Here is a 27,851-nt window from a genome sequence, read left to right as displayed (position 1 = left end):
GCAAGCAGTTACTAGTGGCTACTCACAGACTCAGTGGAAGTAAAGGGGGCACATTTATCTCACCCCATTTTCCCCATAATAGGGCCTGTAGCCCAGCTGAGAAAGAAAATTTCAAAACATAAAAGAGAGAAGACATTAAAAATGGGAAATCTCCCATGTTCATGGATTGGAAGGATCAATATCATTAAAATATACATACTACTAAAAGAAATGTATAGATTCAATGCTATCCCAATAAAAATGCCACTGACATTTTTCTCAGATCCAAAAAAAGCCTGCTAAAATTCATATGGAAACACAAGAGATCTCAAATAGCTAAAGCAATCTTATACAGCAAAAACAAAGCCAGGGCAACACAATACCAGATTTCAAGACATACTACAGGGGCTGGCACCGCAGATCACTAGGCTAATCCTCTGCCTGTGGTACCGGCACTCTGGGTTCTAGTCCTGGTTTGGGTGCCAGTTCTGTCCCGGTTGCTCCTTTTCCAGTCCAGCTCTCTGCTGTGGCCCAGGAAAGCAGTGGAGGATGGCTCAAGTGCTTGGGCCCTGCACCAGCATGGGAGACCAGGAGGAAGCACCTGCTCCTGGCTTCAAATCAGCACAGCACACCAGCTGTAGCGGCCATTTGGGGGGTGAACCAACAGAAGGAAGACCTTTCTCTCTGTCTCTCTCTCTCTCACTGTCTAACTCTGCCTGTCAAACAAACAAACAAACAAAAAGACATACTACAGGACAATTATAATCAAAACAGCCTGGTACTGGTACAAAAATAGATGGATAGACCAGTGGAACAGAATAGAAACTCAAGAAATCAATCCAAAATCTACAGCCATCTTATCTTTCACAAAGAAACTAAAATCAATCCCTGAAATGAGGACAGCCTGTTCAATAAATGGTGTTGGGAAAACTGGGTCTCTGCTTTCAGAAGTATGAAATTAGACCCCTATCTTACCCTTTACCCAAAAATCCACTAAAAATTGACCATATACCTCAATCTATGACCTGATAGCATCAAATTACTACAGAACATTCGGGAATCCTATGAGAGTTTGCAATAGGCAAAAAACTTCTTGGAAAACTCAGAAGCACAGGCAATCAAAGCCAAAATTATAAGATGGGATTACATCCAGCTAAGGAGTTTCTTCGCTGCCAAAGAAATACTCAGCAAAGTGAACAGGCAACTGACAGAGTGGGAGAAAATATTTGCAAACTATGCAACTGTTAAAGGGTTAATACCTGGAATGTATACAGAACTTAAAAAATTCAACAATAGCAAAACAAACAATCCAGTTAAGACATCTACAAAGGGTTTGAACAGCCATTTTTCAAGAGAGGAAATTTGGATGGCAACAGACACTTGAAAAAAAAAATGGTCAGATCACTAGTAATCAGAAAAATCTCAAACAAAACCACAAAGTCAAGTCTACTTCACTCCAGTGAGAATTGCTCTCATACAGAAGTCAACAAACAACAAATGATGCTGAGAATGTGGGGGAAAAGGTACCTTGTTCCATTGTTAATGGGAATATGCAGCCACTGTGGAAGACAATGTGGAGATACCTCAGAAAGCTGAATATAAACCTATCATATGTTCTGGCCATCCCACTTGGGAATTTACCCAACTGAAAACAAATCAGCATACGAGTTATCTGTAAACCATGTTTGTTGCAGCACAATTCACAATGGCAAAGATATGGAATCCACCCAGGTGTTCATCAATGGATGCCAGAATAAATAAATTATAGATACACTTTTGAGTACTACTCAGCTCTAAAAAAGAGAAATCCATAAAATAGCAAAATCTTTTGCAACAAAATGGACACAACTGGAAACCATTATACTTACATAAATAAGCCAGTCCCAAAAAGACAGATACCAAAGGTTTTCCCTGATCTAAGGTAACTAATATAGTACCTAAAATGAAATGTGTTGGAGTGAAATGGACATTTCGAGTTTCAATGATTGTTTACAGCCCTTGTCTCTTCTGTTGAGGAACAGTGACTTTTTTCTTCATATTATTTGTTGATCTCTTACAGTCTAGTGTTAACTTCATGATCATTAACAAAACTGAAAATCAGTCTTTGTCATAATTAAGAGCAGGAATGGGAGAGGCAGGTGGAAGAAGGTTTGCAGAATGGGCAAGAGGGAGGCTTGAGTGGAAACTATCACTATGTTCCAACACTGTATATAATATGAAATACATGAAACTTGTATAACTGTAATAAAATTTTTAAAAACTAGAAAAGAATAAGACAGACAAAGAAGATGAAGGAAAGCCGGCGCCGCAGCTCACTAGTGTGGGGAGCAATCCGGACTGGACTGAGTTACTGGAATTAAGACTTATTTTATGCATCTGCTCTCCCACAATATGGCGCTGGGAGAGAAGTAAACAGCTTCCGCACAGCTGCCTCCAGTTCAACTAATAAACTGTAGGACTTGCTCCTGATTGGAGAGCAGCGTACTCGGCGTGTGGGCAGCCGAGTTAGGATTGGCGGAGGAGGACTATAAAGGAGGAGAGAGACGGCATGCACCAGGAACATCTATGGGGAACATCTAAGGGGAACACCTGTGCAGACCCCGAGAAGAGCCGGCCGGCGGTGTGCCGCTCCCCTGCGGAAGTGGGGAATGTGGCCAGGGGGAACTGCCCTTCCACGGAGGTGGAAGGGATAGTAGCCAACCCGGGAAGAACCAGCAGCAAACCCGGGGAGGGCCGAGCAGACGAAAGAACAGCGCAGGGTCCTGTGTTGCTCCTCCACGAAGAGGGGGAGCGACAACTAGGCTAATCCTCCGCCTAGCGGCGCCGGCACACCGGGTTATAGTCCCGGTTGGGGCACCGGATTCTGTCCCGGTTGCCCCTCTTCCAGGCCAGCTCTCTGCTGTGGCCAGGGAGTGCAGTGGAGGATGGCCCAGGTGCTTGGGCCCTGCACCCCATGGGAGACCAGGAAAAGCACCTGGCTCCTGGCTCCTGCCATCGGATCAGCGCGGTGCGCCAGCCGCGGCGGCCATTGGAGGGTGAACCAACGGCAAAGGAAGACCTTTCTCTCTGTCTCTCTCTCTCACTGTCCACTCTGCCTGTCAAAAAAAAAAAGAAGATGAAGGAGGGGTAAGGAAGAAGAAGGGGAAGGGGACGGGGATGGAGAAGGGCATTGGCATCTTGGAGTACTGCAGGGCACTAGCTGACCACACAGCTCCCAGGAAATTCAGAGAGGAAGATTGCATGATAGAAGAACAGCAGCAGGGCTGTCTGCTGTAGGCAAAGGGGAAATAGTATTTTAAAAGTGGAGAAAGGCATTCTCAGGGGAGAGTTGGAAAACCACAATGGAGATTCTGTTGAAGGAGGAGAGGTGTTGTAGATATGTGTGGAAGGTGCAGAGGCACATCAAACAGCACAGATGCAAAAAATGACCCCAGAAGCCATGAGCTGGAGAAAGTATCAGCTTTACAGAATAATGTGAAATCACACTGAGTGGCCTGTGACACTGGTGATATAGCCACAACGAGAGCTTAGAGGACGGCACTGTCTTTGAGTCCAGACTAGAGCCCTGAAGCTAACAGGGCGCCTGCTCACTGAGACAAAAAAGAAAAGGGGCCTCTCTCTCAGCACATCTCCCCCCCAACAATGGCTTTTGGCCACTGATGAGAGAGTTTGGGCACCATTTTGATGTAAGTATGTAGCAGTTGCTTTAGGTTTTGTGTGTGCACCCAGGACAGTCACCATCTTGTCAGCAGAGGCAACTGCAGTGTCTCAGGTGCAACTGGTGGGGAATGTTGCCATCTTGTCAGTAGAGGCAAACACAACAGCTTCTGTGCATGAACCCAGAAATGGGTGGGGAGGAGCCATTCTGACATTAATACTGGCTGCAAACATTTGTATGTGACCAGGATGATTGCAAAATGAGTATAGCTGCAGACAGCAGGTATTGTGCACACATATGATTCAGGGATTTTACTAGGGGGAAAAACCCACGTTCTCCACAGACTTTGATTCTGGCTGAGGGGATTAAAAAGGCACTGGACCACCACATAAAACTGTGAGGTGCCCTCAACCCCTCAACATAACAGGCTCTGGGCCTCAAGGGCTCAAACTGCCTAGGTGGCAGCTGGCTCTGAGAACAACTCAGCCTCCTTGTGGACATGACAGGCTAGGGGGTGGAGTGCTTCCTTGGCACTCTATGACTGTGGGAGTCCTGACTGCTGAGACTGTGAGAATTCTGACTGCATGAGAAGGCTCAGGGTGTAGCTGGGTCTCTGAGCAATCACATTGTGCAGATCCACATGCTCAGAGTTCCCTGACTGCCTGGGGTATGCCACTGCAGCAGGATCCATGTTCACAGTGAAGACTACACAGATCTCTTGTGCAGTTAATGCAAAAGTATAGATGAGTGCTGCATCCACTGAGGGTTAACACTCAGGCATTGCTCACCTTGTAAGGGAAAAGCTGAAGATTATGTCAACAGTGACCATACCTGTGTTAACAAGAGATCAAACACACCCAACCTGTGTATCACCCAGGATACTCATCCCACCGTGGAGCACTGACCAGAGCTCTCTGGCCACACCCAGCACAAGCTTCTCATTAACATTGCAAGAGCAGATACTCCACTAAGCCACAGAGGCATTGTTCAGAGAAAAGCAATCAGAGGAAAAAAAATATCTCCACAAATGCCTAAAAATAAATGCAAAAATTCAAGAAAAAAGATTAAGAAAGGCAACATGACACCCTCTAAGGAGCCCATAAACACTTCAATATTAGATTATGAAGATGAAGATACTGATAGAATTTCTCAAATGGAATACACAAGATTAATAGGATTACTCATAAATGATAGGAAGGAAATCCATGATTTAAGAAATCCATACAAGAAGAATGAAATTTTTCTCATGAAATGAGGATTTTAAAGAGAAATCAAAATGAATTATTAGAAATAAAGAACTCAATTGTGAAATAAGAAAATTGGGAAACAGAATTGATAAGGCAAAAGAAAGAATGTCTAAGCTAGAAGACAAATATTAGGAAATTTTTCAATCAGACCAAAAACAAAAAAGAAGATATTAGAAAAATTAAAAACAGTATTGAAGATTTATGGGATCCTATCTAGAGTCACTGTGATTAATTCCATGTCTTTAGTAAGATTTATCTCCTTTGAGTCAACCTGATAAATTACAGCTGTGTATATTATATTCAGATTAATTATATCTGTTTTGGGATCTCTAAATATTGGTGGGTTTCAACAGCTTTTGGAATGTATCTGTTACTGACTACATTATTGAAATGCAATATATTATAACTCAGAATTCTTTTAATATAGTTATTTTGGATTAGAGAACTCCTACAATAAGTTCTCTTGTGAATATGAAGAGGTGGATGCTATGTCTCATAACGCTGATGAGAGGTAAATATTTAAATAGAACTTCTGATATATGAAGGCATAGCAGCATCAATAGGAAAATGACAATTTTCATTATTTTCCCTGGCATCTTGAAACTCAAGATTTGAATTATTTTGCATAACCTTAAAAATACGGTGAGGGATCTTTTTTTTTATCATTCACCAGCAGCTTGAGCACAAAGAACCATGAAGGCTCAACTTGTTAATAAGCAGTTTCAGTGATTTGCGTGTGTGCACAAGCATACAAGTACTTGTGTACTTACAATTGTGTATGTACTTCCTGCTTTCCTCTTGGTACCGGGGCCTGCTCTTTAACCAATGTTACTGCTTTATTTCTGAAACCAATGCTTCCTCCATCGCTGCTAAGTGCTTATCTTGCAAAAATCGTCCATACTTGCTCCTATTAACTGAAATATTTCATGAAAATCAGTATCTTAAGTTTACTGCCTTACATATAGTTCTTTACCCATCTTCTTCTGTCCCTAAAATATGACCATGAGAAGCCTTGCTCTTTGTAGCATCAGCTGTTCTCCCATGTTGCTCTGTATTTCTTTGCATCTTATCAGCAGAATAAAACATTTATTTTTCTTGATAATGGAACATGTCACTGTACTCTCTCACAGAGAACCACATTCCAAAGCGATGACCCCACCTCTTGGATGCTAGTTTTGTTTCTAAATCAAAGATGCCACCTAGGGTGATTACTGATGCCATAAACAAGAGTGTCAATTTGTTAAGTCAATAACAGGAGTCACTGTGCACTTACTCCTCATGTAGGATCTCTGTCTTTAATGGGTTGTCCAATGTGAATTAATGCTATAACTAGTACTCAAACAGTATTTTACACTTTGTGTTTCTGTGTGGGTGTAAGCTGTTGAAATCTTTACTTAATATATATTAAATTGATTTTCTGTATATAAAGATAATTGAAAATGAATCTTGATGTGAATGGAATGAGAGAGGGAGCAAGAGATGGGAGGGTTGCAGGCGGGAAGGAAGTAATGGCGGGGGGAGCCACTGTAATCCATAAGCTGTACTTTGGAAATTTATATTTGTTAAATAAAAGTTCAAAAAATAAAATAAAATAAACAAGATGCCATTGTATTTTCATTTTTCTTCTATCCTTGAATCTGGTTATAACACTGGGAAAATAAAATATGTTCTGGGATCCATTTCCACCTTCCTCCATAAATTCAGCATCTGGATCCCATCATTCCTCACCATGCTCTTTGTGTCTACGACTGCTCCTAAATTTGTAGGACCAGCAATCTATATTTCTGTGAGAAATAATACCAGCTACAAAGAACAGAATGTATCAGTGCCAGAACCAAACAGATCAGAACATTCGTGAAATTTCCTATTGACAGCTTAGAGAAATCATTAACAACAGTGCTGAAGTCTTAATAGTTTGGAATAATTTGGATAGAAAGAACTTAATATTTGTTTAATGCTTTTGTATTTCAGGTAATAAGTAACAGGCTTTAGATAGCAGTGTTAAATGTTTGGACCTTAGATTAAGACTGCCTAAGCTCTGCCATTTACTACTTGTATGGACTCAAAAAAGCACCCAAATTTCAATCTCCATTTGTTATAAAAGACAACAGTACAATTTACCTTAAAATCATATTATGAGTATGAAATAAGGTAACACCCATGAATCACTACATGTGTTGTCTGGGACATAGCAGATGAGGACTAATTACTGTTATTTTTTCACTATTTGCTCTAAAAACCCAAGAAAAGAAAAATAATGCTCAGTAAAGTAATGGACCTTGCACAAAGAGGTAGCTACAACTACTGACCCAGAGACCAAGATCGTTAATTTGTCATCTGTTTTCAAAGACTGTTCTCTTCACTATAAACTATCTAACAAAAACATCACCTGTGCAATGACTCTTGCAGAATAGAAGAGGTTTTTCAAAAGTTCATGGAAAATGTGCGTTATCAAAAACACTGTGCATGGCTTCACACATTTTTGTACCAAGGTAAATCTAGCTTCTTCTTCCATTCTTCATAAACTGTTTGCAGTTACTTTGTATCTTTTTTCCATAAACCCCATTCTTAAGTGAATGACCTTGAAAATATGTTCCTAATTCTACCAGCTCCATCAGCCAGAATCAGAAGTGCCAACCAATTCCTATTTTATTTCCCTTTCTGCTACAATCAATTCCTATTTCTCTACATGTGTCCTCCTGAACCTGTGTGTTCCAATGTTCCTTGAATACAGTCATGATTATATTAAGCACCAGGCATAACCTTATTAAAGGAAAAAGAACCTAGACAGGCGAGGTCTATCTGAACTGTACAGGTTGTGCCTTTAATCACCTGTATTGTGAGAAACCCACAGTCAGGTTCTCAACCTAATTGCTTACCACTCACGTCTTTTGAGTGTGTATTCCTGCTTTTCTGTGTTGTGCTTCTTCTTTTCTCAAATGCAAAGAAAACAGATTCTCCACCATGGACCATTACAGTCATTTCAGAGATAAAATACCCACGTGGAATGTTCCACAGCTCATCACTGATCCTATGATAAATGCTGCGTTCCCTTATCACATTTTATTAGTAAATCCCTGCTTATACATCCTATTCTCAACTCAAATCTGCACCAACTTTCTTACCTCAACCCAATTACCACCTTTTGCACATGACTAAAATTGGTGAACATCTATTATCATTGTACATGGAAAGCCTAGCTTTAAAGCTAGGAAGAACTGTCTTCGAACTCTAAAGTTTGAATTTGTAAACCATATGTTCTTAAATTGTGTAAAAATCAATGACTTGCTGTACTAAGCAAGTGAAAATTATATAATGTAAGATACATAAAGTATCTAGTAAGTGCCTCTCATGGAGTCTGTATTTTACAATGCCTTCCACTATTGAAGATAATGCACAACTGTTTTGCTTGGCACATACTCCCTTTTTGGGTCTTTAATTTGGTTAGATATTTTAATAGTGATAGTTACAATTTATTTTGCTTAGCATTATGTGGAAAATTTAGAATCTCTCATGTTGTTGTTGCCTAGAGTTCTGTTTTCTCCTTACTGTGGCATGCCCTCATCCTAACACTTCCTGAGCTAGTGTTAAACTATGACTCAGTAATCTCAAATTGCAAGGTAACCACTCTCAAACACAATGTATTGCTCACAATACATGATCCTCAGCATACTTTGTGTACGATCCCACAGCTAGATACTTGCCATCTAAGAAGAACACATGGGAACACAGCAGGCGTGTTACACACATAAATAGAGCGAGGCTCACCAGAAATCAGTATTTCCAGAACACTCAGTATTTTCTGATACTCATTTGGAGTTCTTAAAAAGATTTATTTATTTCAAATTCAGAGTTACAGAGAAAGGGAGAGATGTAAAGAGAGAGGTCTTGGGGCTGGAGCTGTGGCTCACTTGGTTGATCTTCCATTGGTAGCACCAGCATACCATGTGGGCACCGGTTCTAGTCCTGGTTGCTCCTCTTCCAGTCTAGCTCTCTGCTGTGGCCCGGGAAGGCAGTGGAGGATGGCCCAGGTGCTTGGGCCCCTGCACCCGCATGGGAGACCAGGAGGAGGCACCTGGCTCCTGTCTTCGGATTGGCGCAGCACGCTGGCTGTGGCAGCCATTTGGGGGGTGAACCAACAGAAGGAAGACCTCTCTCTCTGTCTGTCTCTCTCTCTCTCTCTCTCTCTCTCTCTGTCTAACTCTGCCTGTCAAATTAAAAAAAAACTTGGAAAAAAACACATAAAGATCTTCCAGCTACTGGTTCACTCCTCAGATAGCTGCAACAGCCACAGCTGGGCCAGTCCAAAGGCAGGAGCCAGGAGCTTCTTCCAGGTCTCCCATGTGTTTAGAAGGGGCCCAAACACTTGGGCCATCTTCTGCTGCTTTTCCCACGCCATTAGTAGGGATTTGGATTAGAAGTGGAGCAGACAGGATACAAACTAGTGCCCATAGAGGATGCGAATATTGTAGGTGGCAGCTTTACCTGTAGCCCCTCAGATACCCATTTCTATTTTTGTGTAATTAAAAACATTCCTCTCACAAAAGCATTCAAAAATATTTACTAAAACTCTTTAACTGTATTGACTAAAATTTCTGCACCAGATTTTCACGTAAAGAACACATTCTGAACATTTCCAGAGGACACTGAATTTTGTAAACCCCTGACCTAAAAGACCATGCTTCCATTGAAACAATAAAGAGATATTTCATATTCCCTCTAAGTGTCTCTACATATTTTGATGTTCTCTTTTAACAAATGTTCTACATTCTTTATATCTGTTACAGGGAGCTGAGTACATTAAAGGAGAACTAAGGCCAAAGGCTTCAGTCTGAAATAATAGATGTCCTATAGACAGACATCAGTATTGTGGACTAAGTTGAAATAACCAGAGGCATGAATAAGCAAACGGTAAAAGGACAAACATTTGAATTGTTCTCAGATTTATATACACTGATTCAAAAACCTCCATTTCAAACTATTTAGATCATCCGTGGATCCTGGTAGGTATAACCACCAATGGGCCACTGGCTCCTTACATCGGATCTTCAGCTATGGCTCAGTCACCTAACCCTTCAGTTCTTAAGAGTGCAATATTACTCTTTCCTCTAGAATCCCACTCCTGAAGTAGGCAAGTTCTATTTAGATGAACTAAATCAATTTTCCAACAAAATCATATTTCTTCTCTGATTTTTGCTTAATAAATGAATCAAAATAGATATGCAGATAAAATTTTAAAAAATCTGATCCCACAAATGTATGCTCCCATAAGAATTTCCCTATATCTCATGGTGACTATCCTTTCTTCATCTCTTTATTTATATATATGATTTATAGTTAATACTTAGTTCTTGAGAATTTCATCATACTTCATATGATTAAATTGGAATGTCCATAATATTTTGATTATATATGCATATATAATATTCTAAACATTTATTGCTATACAGATTTTTGTAATTACTTTACAGACATTAACTAGTCTATAAGTGATATGAAAAAAGCAGGTAACATTAATTTGTTCAGCAGTAGAGAACAAGTTAAGTGCAGAAGAGTATAGTCCAGTAAGGCAGTTGCCAAAGTAATGACTCAGAAAGCATCACAGGGGTTCAAAGAAGAAATCAGCACTCTACTAGGTTTCAAGGGGGTGGGTGGGACTGAAATTTCAAAGAGATAAAACGTAAGGGAAGAGTAGCTTTAGCAACCTGTGTAAGCACAGGGGAAATTCAGATTGTTTAGTACAGTTCGCTTTGTCCAAGAGTATCCCTATAACACATTTGAGACTGCTACGGTGGAAAAATCCATAGAGTACTTTGAACAACAGTGAATTTACTTTCTTATTGACAGGGAACATTTCTAAGCAAACTTCAGAAGTCATTATAGAATGTTTCCCATTATTATGTGTATAATGGGTGTGAGGTTGACTGACTATTGGCAGCCAGGATAAGGAAGTGTAAAGAAATGTGGTCTACACATCAGAGTCAGAAGATGACATAAAATGTGATGATGAACTAGGTGAACTCTGCTGTCTTACTTCGCTCACATTTTGATCTGTTAATACTTTTAAAATGTAGGGAAACCATCTCTTTCACGTCAGTTTTTAAAAGCCAACTTCAGGTCCTGTCATCATCAAGGTTTTTTTTTTTTTCTCCTTGCATTTAGCATAGAATGGTCCCTATGGATATCCTTCCTCTATATTCCTACAGAGTTCATTACAATTACACCGAATGTTAATAATCTATTTTATTGATTTGTAAATGTTTGATAAATGTCATTTTCTCATATGGATTTTAGGTTTGTGGGTAGGTGTTTGTGCCTACTAAATCAGATACTACAGCATTAAATGTTTAAACATGCAACAGATTATATCTCTCTGATGAATGCATTGAAGATGGTCGCCTAAGGTTTATGAGAAGTATTTGCAAAAAGGACTCGGTGTCGAAGTTAGTATATTCACCTTGACGTTTTCTTTAAAAATATTCATTTATTTATTTGGCAAATTAGAGTTAAATAGAGAGAGGGAGACTTGGATAGGATCTTTCACCTGCTGATTCACTCCCCAGATGGCTGTAATAGCTAGGGCTGGCCCAGGAAGAAGCCAGGAGGTTTTTCTGAGTCTCCCTTGTGGGTACAGGGGCTCAAACATTGGCTTTTCCCCAGGCCATCAGCAAGGAGCTGGATTGTAAATGAAGAAGGCAGAACAAGAACCTGCACCCTTATGGGCTGCTGGCATCACAGACAGTGGCTCCACCTGCTACACCACAATGCCAGTCTCTCACCTTGCTTTTTAGGAGGATGAGCAATTAACATATGATTAAAATGCTTTATGTATAATTAGTATATTTAAAATACGTAACTTTAAAATGTCTGACCCCTTTAGTAAAAAATGCTATATTTAGAAACAATACAAAAACATTATCAAACTGAAAACTTGTTTAGTAGGAAACTGGTAAATCTAAAACATATTCTACTCTTAAGATCTTATGAGATGACATGTGAAATCACAGACATACTGATAACAAGTCAAAATCTATTCCTTACATGGATGAATCAATGTTAAACAAATCTTTCAGACAACCTTTCTCTTCTGAAGTTACTTACAGATACACAGTCTATCAAAGGTAAAGGTATTTTTAAATTATCAACTCAATAAAATGAGTAAAGAGGGTTACTACAGTCACTTGAAAAAAATCTAATTCTCTCCATGTCTCCACAATCTAATTGTATTATTTTATATAAACAATAAAAATGGCCAACTGAGATTCACCAACACATTTGTAGAAACAGTCTGTATTTATGAAGATTCAATATTTTGATGTTTTGAAACCAAATAACAATGTATCTGCAAAAATTGATTCCAGAAAGTGTAGCAATGACTTAATTTTCTTAAATGTCACTTTTCATAATTTAAGGATACTCAATGTCCCCTAATCCTATTTGATTAATAAAGGGTACTATTAAAAACATATATCACAGGTATAGTTTTGAGTTTTATAGCAGTTTAAAGCTGACTTTAACATTTGTCATAGATGAAAATGAAGTATTTCATCAGTTGTCAGTAAAAATCGTATTTCATGTATATTAAAATATGAATTGTTCCCTACTGTGAAAGTTTTACAGTTCTACAGTAATATTAACAAGAGTTTATGATCATATATAATGTGTTGATGTGAAGTATCACTTAGATCTGTCCTTTCCTGCTTCCCTGGGTTATCAAATTCCCTTTCCCATTTGAGTACTAAATGGGAAGTGCTGGACTTTTAGTTCACCCACTTGAGGAAAATGTGGGCTATTTTTTAAAATCTTAAATCAAAAACACCTATGCAAAGGGCAGTCTTTCTTAATCTTCACCCAGACTACTGAAGAGGACAAAAGGCTTCCTTCACAGAAAAGGAAAGAAAAGGAGGAAGAGAAAAGCAAAAGGCCAGGCAAATGGGGTGCCAAGGATAGACGTCTAGGGAGCCTTAATTGGGACTCTGAACTTGTTCTTGACAACTCCCCACAATATATAGGAATAACCCGAAGTAACAGAGACTGGTACCACGATCCCTACATGGAATCCTCCAACCAACAGAATCTCCAGACACATTCTAATGTCTTAGAACTGTTAGAAAATACCAGAGAGAGGGTAACAGAGATTGGCCTAGCAAGGGGTGGACATAGAGGATGCCTTATTCTTGTGGAACTGAGACTGCCTAGGAAGGAATTCCTTCTCTGAGCTTCTCAGAGACCCAGAAACCATGGAAAGATGCTAGGGCTTTCACTAGCTTGCCTCTCCATGCTGTCACTCCAGTCAGTTCTCCAGAAGAGGAAAAATCCTGGTCAAGTTTGGAGATGATCATGTATTGAAGATCTAGGGGAAAGTAGTCATTTCTCTGTAGAATTCCTGACTTCATGAGACTGGAGTCGATGACCAGTGTGACTTGGAATGAGCCATACAGCAGAGCATGAATAATTCTGCTTATTGTTTCAAAAACCCACCTTCTCATTTTATTGTTCTTTTGTGATTCTTTTAGCTTCAATTTATTTCTGCTCTGAGCCTTCTTATTTCTCGCCTCCTGCTAATTTGCAGTTTGGCTTGTTCTTCTAAATTTCTGAAATGCATCATTAGATCATTTATTTGAGAAACTTCTCTTTCATATAAGCATTTAATGCTATAAGTTTACCTCTTAATATCTGGCTGTATCCCACAGGTTTTGATATGATCCAGAAATCACACTACTAAGTGTACACCAACAGACATGAACACATCATATCAAAGAGATTTCTGCACCACCATGTTTATAGGCTAACTCTTCACAATACTCAAAATACTGAATCAAACAAGGTGTCCATCATAAGAGGAATGAATAAAGAAATGTGATACACACACACACACAAAAGGGAATATTATTCAGCTATAAAACATGATTAAATTCTATAATTTGTGTCAAAATGGATGCGACCAAAGGCCATCGTATTGAATGAAATAAGCTGCACACAGAAAGACAAACACTGCATGTTCTCTCCTGTAATGGGAGCTAAAATTAAAAGAAAGTATTAAAAAACAAAAACAGATAAATGCCAGTCTGTATTGTATTGTTGCAGATAAATATTATCAAATTATTTTATATCTTTGTCAAACCAATGGTAAAGAATGATGTAGTACTGTATATTTAATGATCTGTTTATGTAAAAAATCACTGTATATGAATGGAATGAATATCTTTTCATTTGATTATTGTTTATAGCCCTTGCCTACATTCCTGCTGAACTATGGTCCTTTCACTTCTAACTTATTGATCTGTGAATTTAGTGGATCATTAATCAGTAGATTACAGTTCTTCTTAGGAAGGAAGATGGAAGAATGGAGGGAAGGTGGGGAGGATGGAAGGAGGGAGGAGAAAGCAAGTATCTTTATATTTTTAGAATTGTATCTAAGAACTGCACTGAAACTGTTCTTTTCATATTACCATGAGAATTAAAAGGTCATGAAAAAGATGTTATCTGATCTGAGAATGGCATGCCTTTGAAAATGAGTAGCAGGATACAACCAGATTCAGAAAACAGATTGGGTGAAGATCCTGGTGGCCACAGCCAGGAGATAATTGGCTGCAAATAAAGACAGCCTCTGTTTGGTTTGTTTTCATTTTTCTTAGTCTTACACAGTGATTCTACTCAATCCCAGTCTTCCTAACTACACTCCCTTAGGAGACCTTGAACATTATTTTCGAAGTTTAGAGTCAGCAACCGTCATAAGGAGGAATAAAAACAGTTGAATTTTTCTAATCTCAGTTCTACATGAGCCTGTTTCAAACTGAAGCAATTGAAAACATTACCAGGGTTAACTGAATGTAGTGGATTGGGACAGAATCACTTGCAGATAACTTGCTACATGGGCAGAATGAAGCTTCAGACCCAGGAGTATTTCATGTAACTCATGTTTTACATTTATTTATATGACAGAAAATATTCAGTTATATTTGCTATTCAAATAAGTCACACTGCTTATAATCAGTTTATATACTGTTTATAATCAGCTGTTATTCCCTATTTCTATTGGGGGAAAAAACTTTTGGATCAGAAAATACTTTACAATTTAATGCATAATTCAGTTGGGGGATGAAAGATAATGGTTTCCTATCTATAGGTTCTAAAAATTGCAATAGAAAGAGAAAACTTATCTCAAGCACTAAATACTATTGCTTTCTTCTAGTCATTAGTTGAAGAGAAGTTCTCATGTATAAATGGATTGCTAACAGAACAGAGCATATAATCATTTTTTAAGTATATTAGTTTCATATGCATGACTATTTCAACCCTATATACTTGTGACTATTTGTCCATTCATGAAAGTTTGAATAGTTTGCCCTATCAACATCCTTAGTTTTACAGTTTTAAAATAGATGTCCCTTTATATTGGTGATTTATGCCTCTCCAACACAAAGAAAACAATTTATGCTATGTAAATTCCTGGAAACAATCATGCCATGTCTGCCATAGCAGTAGTGAAATTGTGAAGAGAAAGGACCATCCATCAACACTCAAAGTGCAACTGGAATAAGCCTTTTCTTCATCCTTCATGTTTCCTAAGTATATTAATAAGCAGGGTGTACCCATTTAAATTCTGAGATGAAATATATAAAATTTATATATATATATATATATATATATATATATATATATCTTTCTTTTGGGATAATTTGTATCCTATTTAGGATCTTGCCTATTGAAGCTTACTGGCTGCTCCTAAACCCATGATTTTTTACTAGTGGTTATACTAAAAAAAATACTGCTTGAATGAATGTAGGTTAAAGGAAAGACTCACATAAGAGATGTACTTTGGTAGTTAACTGTGATCTTTTGTTCACAATACCTCTATGCCATCAGAAACCTTTAATACCTTTTGGATAAGATCAAGTTTAATACCTCTGTGTTTCAAATTCCTTTGTCTTCCTAAGCTAATGATGGAGATAGTCAAAGTGTTGGAAACCAACCTATTGAGTAGGCTACTTGAACTCATGCTATCCTAATGTTGTTTGGTACAGGATAGCATTTCTGAACTTGGAATTTTGTGATGTTTGCAATTTTTGTCAAAGTCCTACAATAGCTCTGAAAATTTAAAAAAGGACTCTAACAAATTTTTTTAACTTTTATTTAATGAATATAAATTTCCAAAGTACGACTTATGGATTACAATGGCTTCCCCCCCCATACCGTCCCTCCCACCCACAACCCTCCCCTTTCCCACTCCCTCTGTCCTTTCATTCACATCAAGATTCATTTTCGATTATCTTAATATACAGAAGATCAGCTTAATATACCTTAAGTAAACATTTCAACAGTTTTCTCCCACACAGAAACATAAAGTGAAAAATAATAGATGATTTTTTAAATGATGATGAAATCAGATCAGAACTATTGTCATGTTTAATCCCAGTGAGAGTCAAGTTGGGAATTGATAATTTCTTTCTTTTTTTTTTTTTTTTTTTACAGAAGATCAGTTTAGTATACATTAAGTAAAGATTTCAAAATTTGCACCCCCATAGAAATACAAAATGAAATATACTGTTTGAGTACTCGTTATAGCAATAATCTCAATGTACAGCACATTAAGGACAGAGATCCTACATGAGGAGTAAGTGCACAGTGACTCCTGTTGTTGACTTTACAAATTGACACTCCTGTCTATGGCATCAGTAATCTCCCTATGCTCCAGTCATGAGTTTCCAAGGCTATGGAAGCCCTCTGAGTTCTCCGACTCTTATCTTGTTTAGACAAGGTCATAGTCAAAGTGGAGGTTCTCTCCTCCCTTCAGAGAAAGGTACCTCCTTCTTTGAAGACCTGTTCTTTCCACTGGGATCTCACTCACAGAGATCTTTCATTTGGGTCTTTTTTTTTTTTGGCAAAGTGCCTTGGCTTTCCATGCCTGAAATACTCTCATGGGCTTTTCAGCCAGATCCGAATGCCTTTAGGGCTGATTCTGAGGCCAGAGTGCTGTTTAGGACATCTGCCATTCTATGAGTCTGCTGAGTATCTCGCTTCCCATGTTGAATCACTCTCCCCTTTATTTATTCTATCGGTTAGTGTTAGCAGGTACTAGACTTGTTTATGTGCTCCCTTTGACTCTTAGTCCTTTCATTATGATCAATTGTGAACTGAAATTGATCACTTGGAATAGTGAGATGGCATTGGTACATGCCACCTTGATGGGATTGAATTGGAATCCCCTGGTATGTTTCTAACTTTACCATTTGGGGCAAGTCAGCTTGAGCATGTCCCAAATTATACATCTCTTCCCTCTCTTATTCCCACTCTTATGTTTAACAGGGATCACATTTCAGTTTAATTTCAACACTTAAGAATAACTGTGTATTAATTACAGAATTAAACCAGTCATATTAAGTAGAACAGACAAAAAAAACTACTAAGAGGGATAATGTATTAAGTTGTTCATTAACAGTCAGGGCTATGCTGAACAAGTCACTGTTTCTCATAGGGTCCATTTCACTTCAGGAGGTTTCCTATTTGTTGTTCAGTCAGTTGTCACTGATCAGGGAGAACATATGATATTTGTCCCTTTGGGACTGGCTTATTTCACTCAGCATGATGTGTCCCAGATTCCTCCATTTTGTTGCAAATGACTGGATTTCATTGTTTCTTACTGCGGTATAGTATTCTAAAGAGTACATGTCCCATAATTTCTTTATCCAGTCTACTGTTGATGGGCATTTAGGTTGGTTCCAGGTCTTGGATATTGTGAATTGCGCTGCAATAAACATTAGGGTGCAGACCGCTTTTTTGTTTCCCATTTTAAATTCCTTTGGGTAAATTCCAAGGAGTGGGATGGCTGGGTCGAATGGTAGGGTTATCTTCAGGTTTCTGAGGAATCTCCAGACTGACTTCCATAGTGGCTTGACCAGTTTGCATTCCCACCAACAGTGGGTTAGTGTCCCTTTTTCCCCACATCCTCGCCAGCATCTGTTGTTGGTAGATTTCTGTATGTGAGCCATTCTAACCGGGGTGAGGTGAAACCTCATTGTGGTTTTGATTTGCATTTCCCTGATTGCTAGTGATCTTGAACATTTTTTCATGTGTCTGTTGGCCATTTGGATTTCCTCTTTTGAAAAATGTCTATTGAGGTCCTTGGCCCATCTCTTAAGTGGGTTGTTGGTTTTGTTGTTGTGGAGTTTCTTGATCTCTTTGTAGATTCTGGTTATTAACCCTTTATCTGTTGCATAGTTTGCAAATATTTTTTCCCATTTTGTCGGTTGTCTCTTCACTCTCCTGACTGTTTTGTTTGCAGTACAGAAACTTCTGAATTTGATGCAATTCCAATAGTTGATTTTGGCTTTGACTGCCTGTGCCTCCTGGGTCTTTTACAGAAACTCTTTCCTGTGCCAATATCTTGAAGGGTTTAGCCAATGTTCTCTAATAACTTGATGGTGTCAGGTCGTAGATTTAGGTCTTTAATCCATGTTGAGTGGATTTTTGTGTAAGGTGTAAGGTAGGGGCCTTGCTTCATGATTCTGCATGTGGAAATCCAGTTTTCCCAGCACCATTTATTGAATAGACTGTCCTTGCTCCAGGAATTGGTTTTAGATCCTTGATCAAATATAAGTTGGCTGTAGATGTTTGGGTTGATTTCTGGTGTTTCAAGTCTGTTCCATTGGTCTATCCATCTGTTTCTGTACCAGTACCATGCTGTTTTGATTACAATTGCCCTGTAGTATGTCCTGAAATCTGGTATTGTGATGCCTCCGGCTTTGTTTTTGTTGTACAAGATTGCTTTAGCTATTCGAGGTCTCTTGTGCCTCCATATGAATTTCAGCATCATTTTTTCTAGATCTGAGAAGAATGTCTTTGGTATCCTGATTGGAATTGTATTGAATCTATAAATTGCTTTTGGGAGAATGGACATTTTGATGATGTTGATTCTTCCAATCCATGAGCATGGAAGATTTTTCCATTTTTTGGTATCCTCTTCTATTTCTTTCTTTAAGATTTTGTAATTTTCATCGTAGAGATCTTTAACGTCCTTGGTTAAGTTTATTCCAAGGTATTTGATTGTTTTTGTAGCTATTGTGAATGGGATTGATCTTAGCAGTTCTTTCTCAGCCATGGCATTGCTTGTATATGCAAAGGCTGTTGATTTTTGTGCATTGATTTTATATCCTGCCACTTTGCCAAACTCCTCTATGAGTTCCAATAGTCTCTTAGTAGAGTTCTTTGGATCCTCTAAGTAAAGAATCATATCGTCTGAAAAGTGGGATAGTTTGACTTCTTCCTTCTCAATTTGTATTCCTTTGATTTCTTTTTCTTGTCTGATGGCTCTGGCTAAAACTTCCAGAACTATGTTAAATAGCAGTGGTGAGAGTGGGCATCCCTGCCTGGTGCCAGATCTCAGTGGAAATGCTTCCAACTTTTCCCCATTCAATAGGATGCTGGCCGTGGGTTTTTCAGAAATTGCTTTGATTATATTGAGGAATGTTCCTTCTATACCCAATTTGCTTGGAGTTTTCATCATGAAAGGGTGTTGAATTTTAACGAATGCTTTCTCGGCATCAATTGAGATAATCATATGGTTTTTCTTTTGCAGTCTGTTAATGTGGTGAATCACATTGATTGATTTGCGAATGTTGAACCATCCCTGCATACCAGGGATGAATCCCACTTGGTCTGGGTGGATGATTTTCCTGATGTGTTGTTGTATTCTATTGGCGAGAATTTTATTGAGGATTTTTGTGTCTATGTTCATCAGGGATATTGGTCTATAATTTTCTTTCAGTGCTGCATCTTTCTCTGGCTTAGGGATTAAGGTGATGCTGGCTTCATAGAAAGAATTTGGGAGGATTCCCTCTTTTTCGATTGTTCTGAATAGTTTGAGAAGAAATGGTTAGTTCTTTAAATGTCTGGTAGAATTCAGCAGTGAATCCATCTGGTCCTGGGCTTTTCTTTGTTGGGAGGGCCTTTATTACGGTTTCAATTTCTGTTTCAGTTATGGGTCTATTTAGGTTTTCTGTGTCTTCATGGTTCAATTTTGGTAGATTGCATGTGTCCAGGAATCTATCCATTTCTGATAGATTTCCCTGTTTGCTGGCATACAGGTCCTTGTAGTAATTTCTGATGATTCTTTTTATTTCTGTGGTGTCTGTTGTTATTTTTCCTTTTTCATTTCTGATTTTATTGATTTGGGTCTTTTCTTTTTTTATTTAGTTGGGCCATTGGGGTGTCAATTTTGTTTATTTTTTCAAAAAAACAGCTTCTCGCTAGGCTGATTTTTTGTAATTTTTTTTGGATTCAATCCTGTTAATTTCTTCTCTGATTTTAATTATTTCTCTTCTCCTACTAGATTTGGGTTTGGTTTGCTGCAGTTTTTCTAGGTCCGTGAGATGCGCTGAAAGCTCATTGATTTGGTACCTTTCCAATTTCTTGATATAGGCACCTATTGCTATAAATTTGCCTCTCAATACTGCTTTTGCTGTATCCCATAAGTTTTGATACGTTGTGTTGTTATCTTCATTTACTTCCAGAAAATTTTTGATCTCTCTTTTGATTTCTTGAATGACCCAGTGTTCATTCAGGAGCATGTTGTTCAGTCTCCATGTATTTGCATATTTTCTGGGGTTTCCTGAGTTTCTGATTTCCAGCTTCATTCTGCTGTGGTCTGAGAAGCTGCATGGTATGATTCTAATTCTTTTAAATTTGCTGAGACTTGCTTTATGGCCTAGTATGTGATCAATCCTAGAGAAGGTTCCATGCACTGCTGAGAAGAATGTCAATTCTTTCGATGTAGGATTGAAAGTTCTGTAGATATCTGTTAGATCCATTTGCGCAATAGTGTCAATTAAATCTGCTGTTTCATTGTTGATCTTCTGTCCAGATGATCTGTCTATTTCTGAGAGTGGAGTATTGAAGTCCCCCAGTACTATTGTATTGGAATCTAAATCTCCCTTTAAGTCCCTTAACATATCTTTTAAATAGACCGGTGCCCTGTAATTAGGTGCATATACATTTATAATAGTTACATCTTCCTGTTGAATTGAACCCTTAATCATTATATAGTGTCCCTCTTTGTCTCTCTTAACAGTTTTTGTATTAAAGTTTATTTTGTCTGATATTAATATGGCTACACCTGCTTTTTTTTTTTTGTTTCTGTTGGCATGGAATATCTTTTTCCAACCTTTCACTTTCAGTCTGCATGCATCTTTGTTAGAGAGATGTGTTTCATGTAGGCAACAAATAGTTGGGTTGTGTTCTTTGAGCCAATCAGCCAATTGGTGTCTTTTAACTGAAGAATTCAGACCATTAATGTTTAATGTGACTATTGATACGCAGTGACTTTGCCCTGCCATTTTCCCGGAGATATTTTCTAGTGTATGCTTTGAGCTTCCCATGCTCTTTTACTGGTAGGTGTTCTTCCTTTACCTTCTTTTGTATTGATGGCCGTGTTTCTGTGTTTCTGAGTGTAGCACATCTTTAAGTATCTTTTGCAGGGCCGGACGAGTGTCCACAAAGTCTTTCAATTTCTGTTTGCTATGAAAGGTCTTTATTTCACCTTCATTCACAAATGAGAGCTTAGCAGGATATAATATTCTGGGCTGGCACTTTTTCTCTCTTAGCACCTGTGCTATGTCTCGCCATTCCCTCCTAGCCTGTAGTGTTTCTGATGAGAAGTCTGCTGTGAGTCTGATTGGAGATCCTCTGAGAGTAATCTGATGTTTCTCTCTTGCACATTTTAGGATCTTTTCTTTATGTTTCACTGGGGTAAGTTTAATTACCACGTGTCGTGGTGAGGATCTCTTTTGGTCATGTTTACTGGGGGTTCTATGAGCTTCCTGTACTAGGATGTCTCTGTCCTTCTCCAAACCTGGAAAGTTCTCTGCTAGTATCTCACTAAAAAGTCCTTCTAATCCTTTCTCTCTCTCCATGCCTTCAGGAACTCCTAGAACTCGAATATTTTTTTTTTTTAATAGTATCCTGTAGATTCCCAACAATATTTTTTTTAGATTTCTAATTTCCTCTTCTTTTCTTTGGCTTGACTTTATGTTTTCCTGTGCTCTGTCTTCTAAGTCTGATATTCTCTCTTCTGCTTCACCCATTCTGTTTTTAAGGCTCTCTAATGTGTTTGTCATTTCATCTATTGAGATCTTCATTTCATTTTGATTTCTCTTCACTATCACACTTTCCTGTTCTACTAGTTTCTGCGTTTCATTTTGATTCTTCCTTAAAATCTCATTTTCACGAGAGAGATTTTCAATCCTGTCCAATAAGGATTTCTGTAGTTCAAGGATTTGCTTTTGAAAACTTCTAAAAGTTCTTATCATAAATTTTTTGAAATCCATATCTTGCATTTCTTCTATCTCATCATCTTCATAATCTTGGCTTGGGGTGTTTTGTTTATTTGGAGGTATCATAGTGTCATCATTGATCTTGTTCCCTCGATTTCTGTGTTTGTTGCTTGGCATAGTTAATTCTTCTTTCGTCACTGTGTGTTTGTTTTTTCTTTTTTTATTTTATACTATGTCTGTGTTAAGTGGACTGCCTGCTGTTGGAGGAGCCTTGGAGGCTTGAGATGGGTGTGGCCTGAGAGCTCTGCTTGGTTCTTCTGGGTTACGGGTGTGCAAAGGTGACACCCTCAGGTTATGCGTGGTAAATCTCTATTTATTTATTTATTTTATTTATTCAGGGGGTAAGTAATACCGCATGGCACGGCTGTGCAGAATTGATGGTATTTAGCTTCCAGTCTCTGGCTTCTACCCAAAGAGTCTGTGCAGGCTCTGTTTCTCCTCTGGACTCCCACTGGGTTGCCTAGGCTACTGAATTGTAGTGACTCAGTTCCTTAGCTCTCCCCTGTTGTTATGTAAATCCAGAGTGGGGGCCTGCTCTTTGTCTCTTGCAAACTCTTGGAAACTCTTTCAAGCCTTGCCGCCTTGCAACCTTTGCAAGGTTGTCGGAGAGAGAAACCCCCCACCTTTTTTTTTCCTACTCCGGTAGTGAGTCTGGTGCACTTTCCAGCTCCCCTCTAGATTCTGACCCCCGTTTCCCCACCAATGTCTTGGGTTATTGAGCTCACCTCCCCTTCCAGCGTCGATGTGTGGACTCGGAGACTTTGGTGTCCCAACTCTCCCCGCTGGTGTCTGTGTGACATGCACTCCCGTCCCTGCACTGGCGTGCAGACCCTGCAGCTCCCGCGGCTTGGCTTCCACGTGGTGGGCGACATTGTTCTCCCAGCAGGTCCTCCGATTCACAGCCACTAGATACAGAAGAGTTTCCTCTGCAATATTTTCCTGGTCCTTTTTCTGAGGCTACCGTAACTCCCCTTTTATTAAACTAAATTTCCCCGCACTATCGGTGCGCGCCCTCACTATCTTGGCTCCGCCATCACTCAGTTTTAACTTTTAGCAGATTGTTCACTTCTATTGTCTGTTACAACCTAGAATAAATGAATTGGACTCTAACAATTTATGAACAACCTCCTCGACTTACCCTACAAAGGCCTTAATTTGGGTTGCAACTCCTGGGCCCTGGACAGACACTTCACCACAGAGACCCTACAGAGTTTCTAGGCCTTTACGATCATTGCTTCTCAATCTTACTCCTGGGAATTTACCCAACCAAAATGTAATCAGCGTATGAGTTATGTGTACCCTCAAGTTTAGTTCAGCTCAATTCACAATAGCTAAGATATGTAATCAACCCAAATGTCCATCAACTGAAGACTGGATAAAGAAAATGTGGTATATATACACTATGGACTATTACTCAGCTGTAAAAAATAATGAAATCCTGTCTTTTGCAAAAAATGGATACAACTGGAAACCATTATACTTAGTGAAATAAGGCAGTCCCCAAAAAGACAAATAGCATATATTTCCCCTTGATTTGTGTCAGTTAATATTCAGAGCACAAAAAATATAATATATATGAGCAAAATTGACATTTTGAGATTTGATTATTGTTTACAGCCCTTTTCTATCCTCTTGAGGAATAGTGGTTTTTCTATTTACTACTTGTTGGGTTATTTGGGGCAGGGTTAAGCTTGTGATGATAAAATACACTGAAAGCATGTCATTGTAAAAATAAGAACTAGAAAGGAAGGAGGAGGGATGGTGGGACTATGGGCAGGAGGGAGGATAGGGTTGGAAGTATTACATTCAAATTTGTATATATGAAATACATGAAATTAGGCAATCTTATGTAATTAATTTTTAAAAGTATATCTGAAGGGGGGATATTGTTAAAATGCAAATTATAAGTTATTCCATGGAGGTAAGAGTCTAAAGATTCTGCATTTATAATAAGTTCTCAAGTGATAATGATGTGTTGGTCTGGAACTCACATTTTGAGCAGCAGGGTCTAAAGGGTTTAAGACATGTCTGATGGATACAGTGTAACCAAGTCCAATATCTATTGATTTTATTCATATACATTCATATTTCCTGTCATTAAGAGTATTGTATCTATTTGGAAAGGAAAGGAAGAGTTCACTGAAGCGTTATCATTACAGAAACAGAGATTCAGAGCATCACAGACACAGTTTTTGTGTTACTGGCTATTCTTTAGGGCAAAAGTTTGAAGAAAAACAATGATAATTTAAGTATATATTAACTATTTTATGGTTTATCATGTTTGATTCCTGTGTTATGCTTAATTTTGCTCTTCTATAGACTGCTTTTACTATTGAAATAATTGTTTATCAATGCTTTAAATTAATACTTGCTTAAAAGAGATTTGAGTTTTAACTATTTCATAATGAATATTCCTATTTTTTAAAAATTATTTATGTATTTATTTTATTTGAGGGTCTCCGTCTCTTGGCTATCTAAATGCCTGCAATGATCAGGAACTAGGCCAGGCCAAAACCAGGAGCCTGGAACTCAGATGGGTCTCCCTGGAGTGTGGCATGGATCTAAGGACTTGAGTCATCAGCAGTAGCCTCTCTAGGTGCACATTAGCAAGAGGTTGGACTGGAAGCAGAGATAGGACTCAAAGCCTTCCATTTCAATATGAGATTCAGGTATCCCAAGTGGTGGCTTAACCAGTGTACCCAAGACCCACTCCTTCAATCTACCAATTCTAAAACATTGAGTCATATGTGTACAGAGCATTGGTACTGAAGAAACTGTTTAAGTGGCCCACAATTGATGGAAATAGTAATGGAAATATCATCTATATGTCCTCTTAAAAACCAACTTTGAAGTAAAGATTCCCACACCAGAGTCTTTTTAAGTGAGATGAAAGCACACTTTCTACATTGTTGGGCTATTTAAATGCTACCACTTACTGGACTGGACTGATCTAAAGTAGTACCATGAACATCAGTGTGGCAAGCCATTTTAACCACCTACAGCTTTGTGCTGGGCAAGATTGATGCTAACTATTGAGTTGTAACTACAGCACTTCTTTCCACAGTTATATTCCAACCTAAGAGCTCATACTGATAGAACAGGCTAGGGTGAAACTAATACCAAACTATATCCAATTATATTGTTATTGTTGGTAGATTGTAAGAGTTAAGCTTTACCTTCTCCTAAAGTGCATTGTCTTTCTTATCAGTATATAGGTGAAGAATTACAAGCTGTGAACTGAGTTTACATAAAGGTCTAAACACAAAGGAACTGACCAATGCTGCTTTCCTAGCTCAAGCTTTGTCCATTTATCAGCAACATCACTTAGGCAGAGTTAAAGCCTCACTTTTCTAGGGCCTGCGCCGGCAGCTCAATAGGCTAATCCTCCGCCTGCAGCGCTGGCACATGGGGTTCTAGTCCCAGTCGGGGCGCTGGATTCTGTCCCGATTGCCCCCCCTTCCAGGCCAGCTCTCTGCTGTGGCCCGGGGAGGCCGTGGAGGATTTCCCAGGTCCTTGGGCCCTGTACCCGCATGGGAGACCAGGAGAAGCACCTGGCTCCTGGCTTCAGATCAGTGTGATGCGCCGGCAGCAGCACGCCGGCCGTGGCGGCCATTGGAGGATGAACCAACTGCAAAAGGAAGACCTTTCTCTCTGTCTCTCTCTCTCACTGTCCACTCTGCCTGTCAAAAAAAAAGCCTCACTTGTCTGAATTAGCTTTCCATACTACTGCACTTTATGAAAAAAGCTACCAACCAAAGCACTCCATTCAGAAAAGCTATTCCCAGTAAAAGGCTTGGAGCAAACAAAATAAACACTACATTCCACAGTGCTTGAAGAGTAGACAAGGCTAGGTCACATAAATTTGGGATTCAAATGCTTCTTCACGATAAAATAAGACTGCTGAATCAATGAAAAGTATGCTGTGAGCTTGGATACACTATGAATGAACAATAGAGACTATTCTATAGACACTAAAATCAGGTTTGCGTAATTATAATCATCAGATATTTTATAGGAAACTGTGGCTAAATGCACCAACAATTATACAGTGGTATTCAGAGTAGTATTCCAATCATTCTGTAATCTTTGCACATAAAACAAAGGACACACTTCCCCCTGGGAACTCCTGGTAAAGACATATACTAAGTCAACTGGCACAAGCCAGTGATTGATCTAATCTTGGCATTATGTTGTGAATTGGATGGTTAAAAGGGCTATGACAAAAAGGTATAATGGTCCCATTCAGATTTTGGTTAGATTCCTGGCTGCTCCATTTCCAATTCAGCTTCCTGCTAATGGCCTGGGAAAGCAGTGGAAGATGACCCCAGTCCTTGGGCTCCTGCACCCACATGGGCTAAGAGTCTCCGCCTCCAGCCCCGCAGCATCTGTTGGCGTCGCGCCTGGGCCGGGCAGCGGGGCCAGCTCACGGGACGGGTCCGGCATCCTGGTCGCCAGGCCTCCGCTGGGCAGCGGGATGCCCTGCCAGGAGGCGCCCCTGGGGCCCAGCTCGTACTCTTGCGAGACTTCCAGCGTCCCTAGCCATCCGGGCCGGCCCTCCCTGTCCCCTCGAGGTGGTGCTACGCTGAGCGCCCGCTTCCACCCTGCCAGCCTCGCGGCCCTGCCCCCCACCCCGCCAGGACCCGCTCACCCGGCCTTCCCGGACGCCTGTCCCTCCCCGTCAGTACCAGCAGCCCTCAGACTGGGCGTCTCCCCAGAAAATGCCCCGGGTTGCAAGACTCGCTCTTGGCGAGGCGACTCAGCCGAGCTGTAGAGGGGGTCGTGGTGGGGCGGGTGCCGGTGGGTGGCGGGGCCCTGTGGGGGCGGGGTGCCCTGTGCAGCCGGCTCATGTTCCCTGCATGACAGGCACTCCTGAGGTCTCCCCTGTTGTTGTTTTTTTAAAGATTTATTTATTTGAGAGGCACAGTTACAGAGCGAGAGAGAGCGAGAGCGAGAGAGAGATCCTTCATCTACTGGTTCACTTCCCAAATGGCCACAACAGCCAGCGCTGGGCCAGGCCAAAGCCAGGAGTCTGGACTCCATCCGGGCCTCCCACGTGGGTGGCAGGGGCCCAAGCGTGGGCGTGGGATTCGGCAGCCCTTAGGACACCGCTGGGCACCCACAAAATCTCTCGTGCGGGGGTGCCGGGGTTCGAGTCCCGGGAGCTCCTGGCTCCCGCTTCCTGCCAACAATGCACACCTGGGAAGGGGCGGGTGCCGGCTCAAGTGCTCGCGGCCCCACCGCCCACGCGGGAGACCTGGGCTTTTGAGGTTATCTCGAGAGCACACTGGTGGACCGACCTCTCTCCCCGCTGTCCGCCCGGGGTCTCCTCGCGTCTCCTCTCAGGCGCAGGCTTCCAGGCTGGGTCCGCGTAGCAACAGCGTCCCCCGGTTGCTAGGGAACTAAATGCCACCGCTCGGTCGCTAAGGGGAAGCTAATACGTAGACATCCTGGGTGAAAGTGGACGCATCACGTGATCAGTTCTCGGGGCGGGGAAATCCTACCACACCAATCAGGCTTAGAGCAAACAAACGTTTATCCAATCAGCACTTTTTGTGGGCGGGGATATTCGTGGATGCACCGCCTCTCCTTGCCGCGGTTTGAGTGACTGACTCGTCCTTTATCCAATAATACTAAGGA

The 27,851-nt window shown here is 40.0% G+C and overlaps 1 protein-coding gene across 2 annotated transcripts in view; it reads left to right on the top strand.

The window, feature by feature from the left end:
• LOC100355262 (L-lactate dehydrogenase A chain) overlaps window positions 1-27,851 on the top strand; it is a 591,718-nt gene that overhangs the window by 271,277 nt on the left and 292,590 nt on the right. The window lies entirely within an intron of this gene.

This window comes from Oryctolagus cuniculus (assembly GCF_964237555.1).
Source record: "Oryctolagus cuniculus chromosome 17 unlocalized genomic scaffold, mOryCun1.1 SUPER_17_unloc_1, whole genome shotgun sequence".
NCBI lineage: Eukaryota > Metazoa > Chordata > Mammalia > Lagomorpha > Leporidae > Oryctolagus > Oryctolagus cuniculus.
This window is presented reverse-complemented; position numbering and strand designations above follow the sequence as displayed.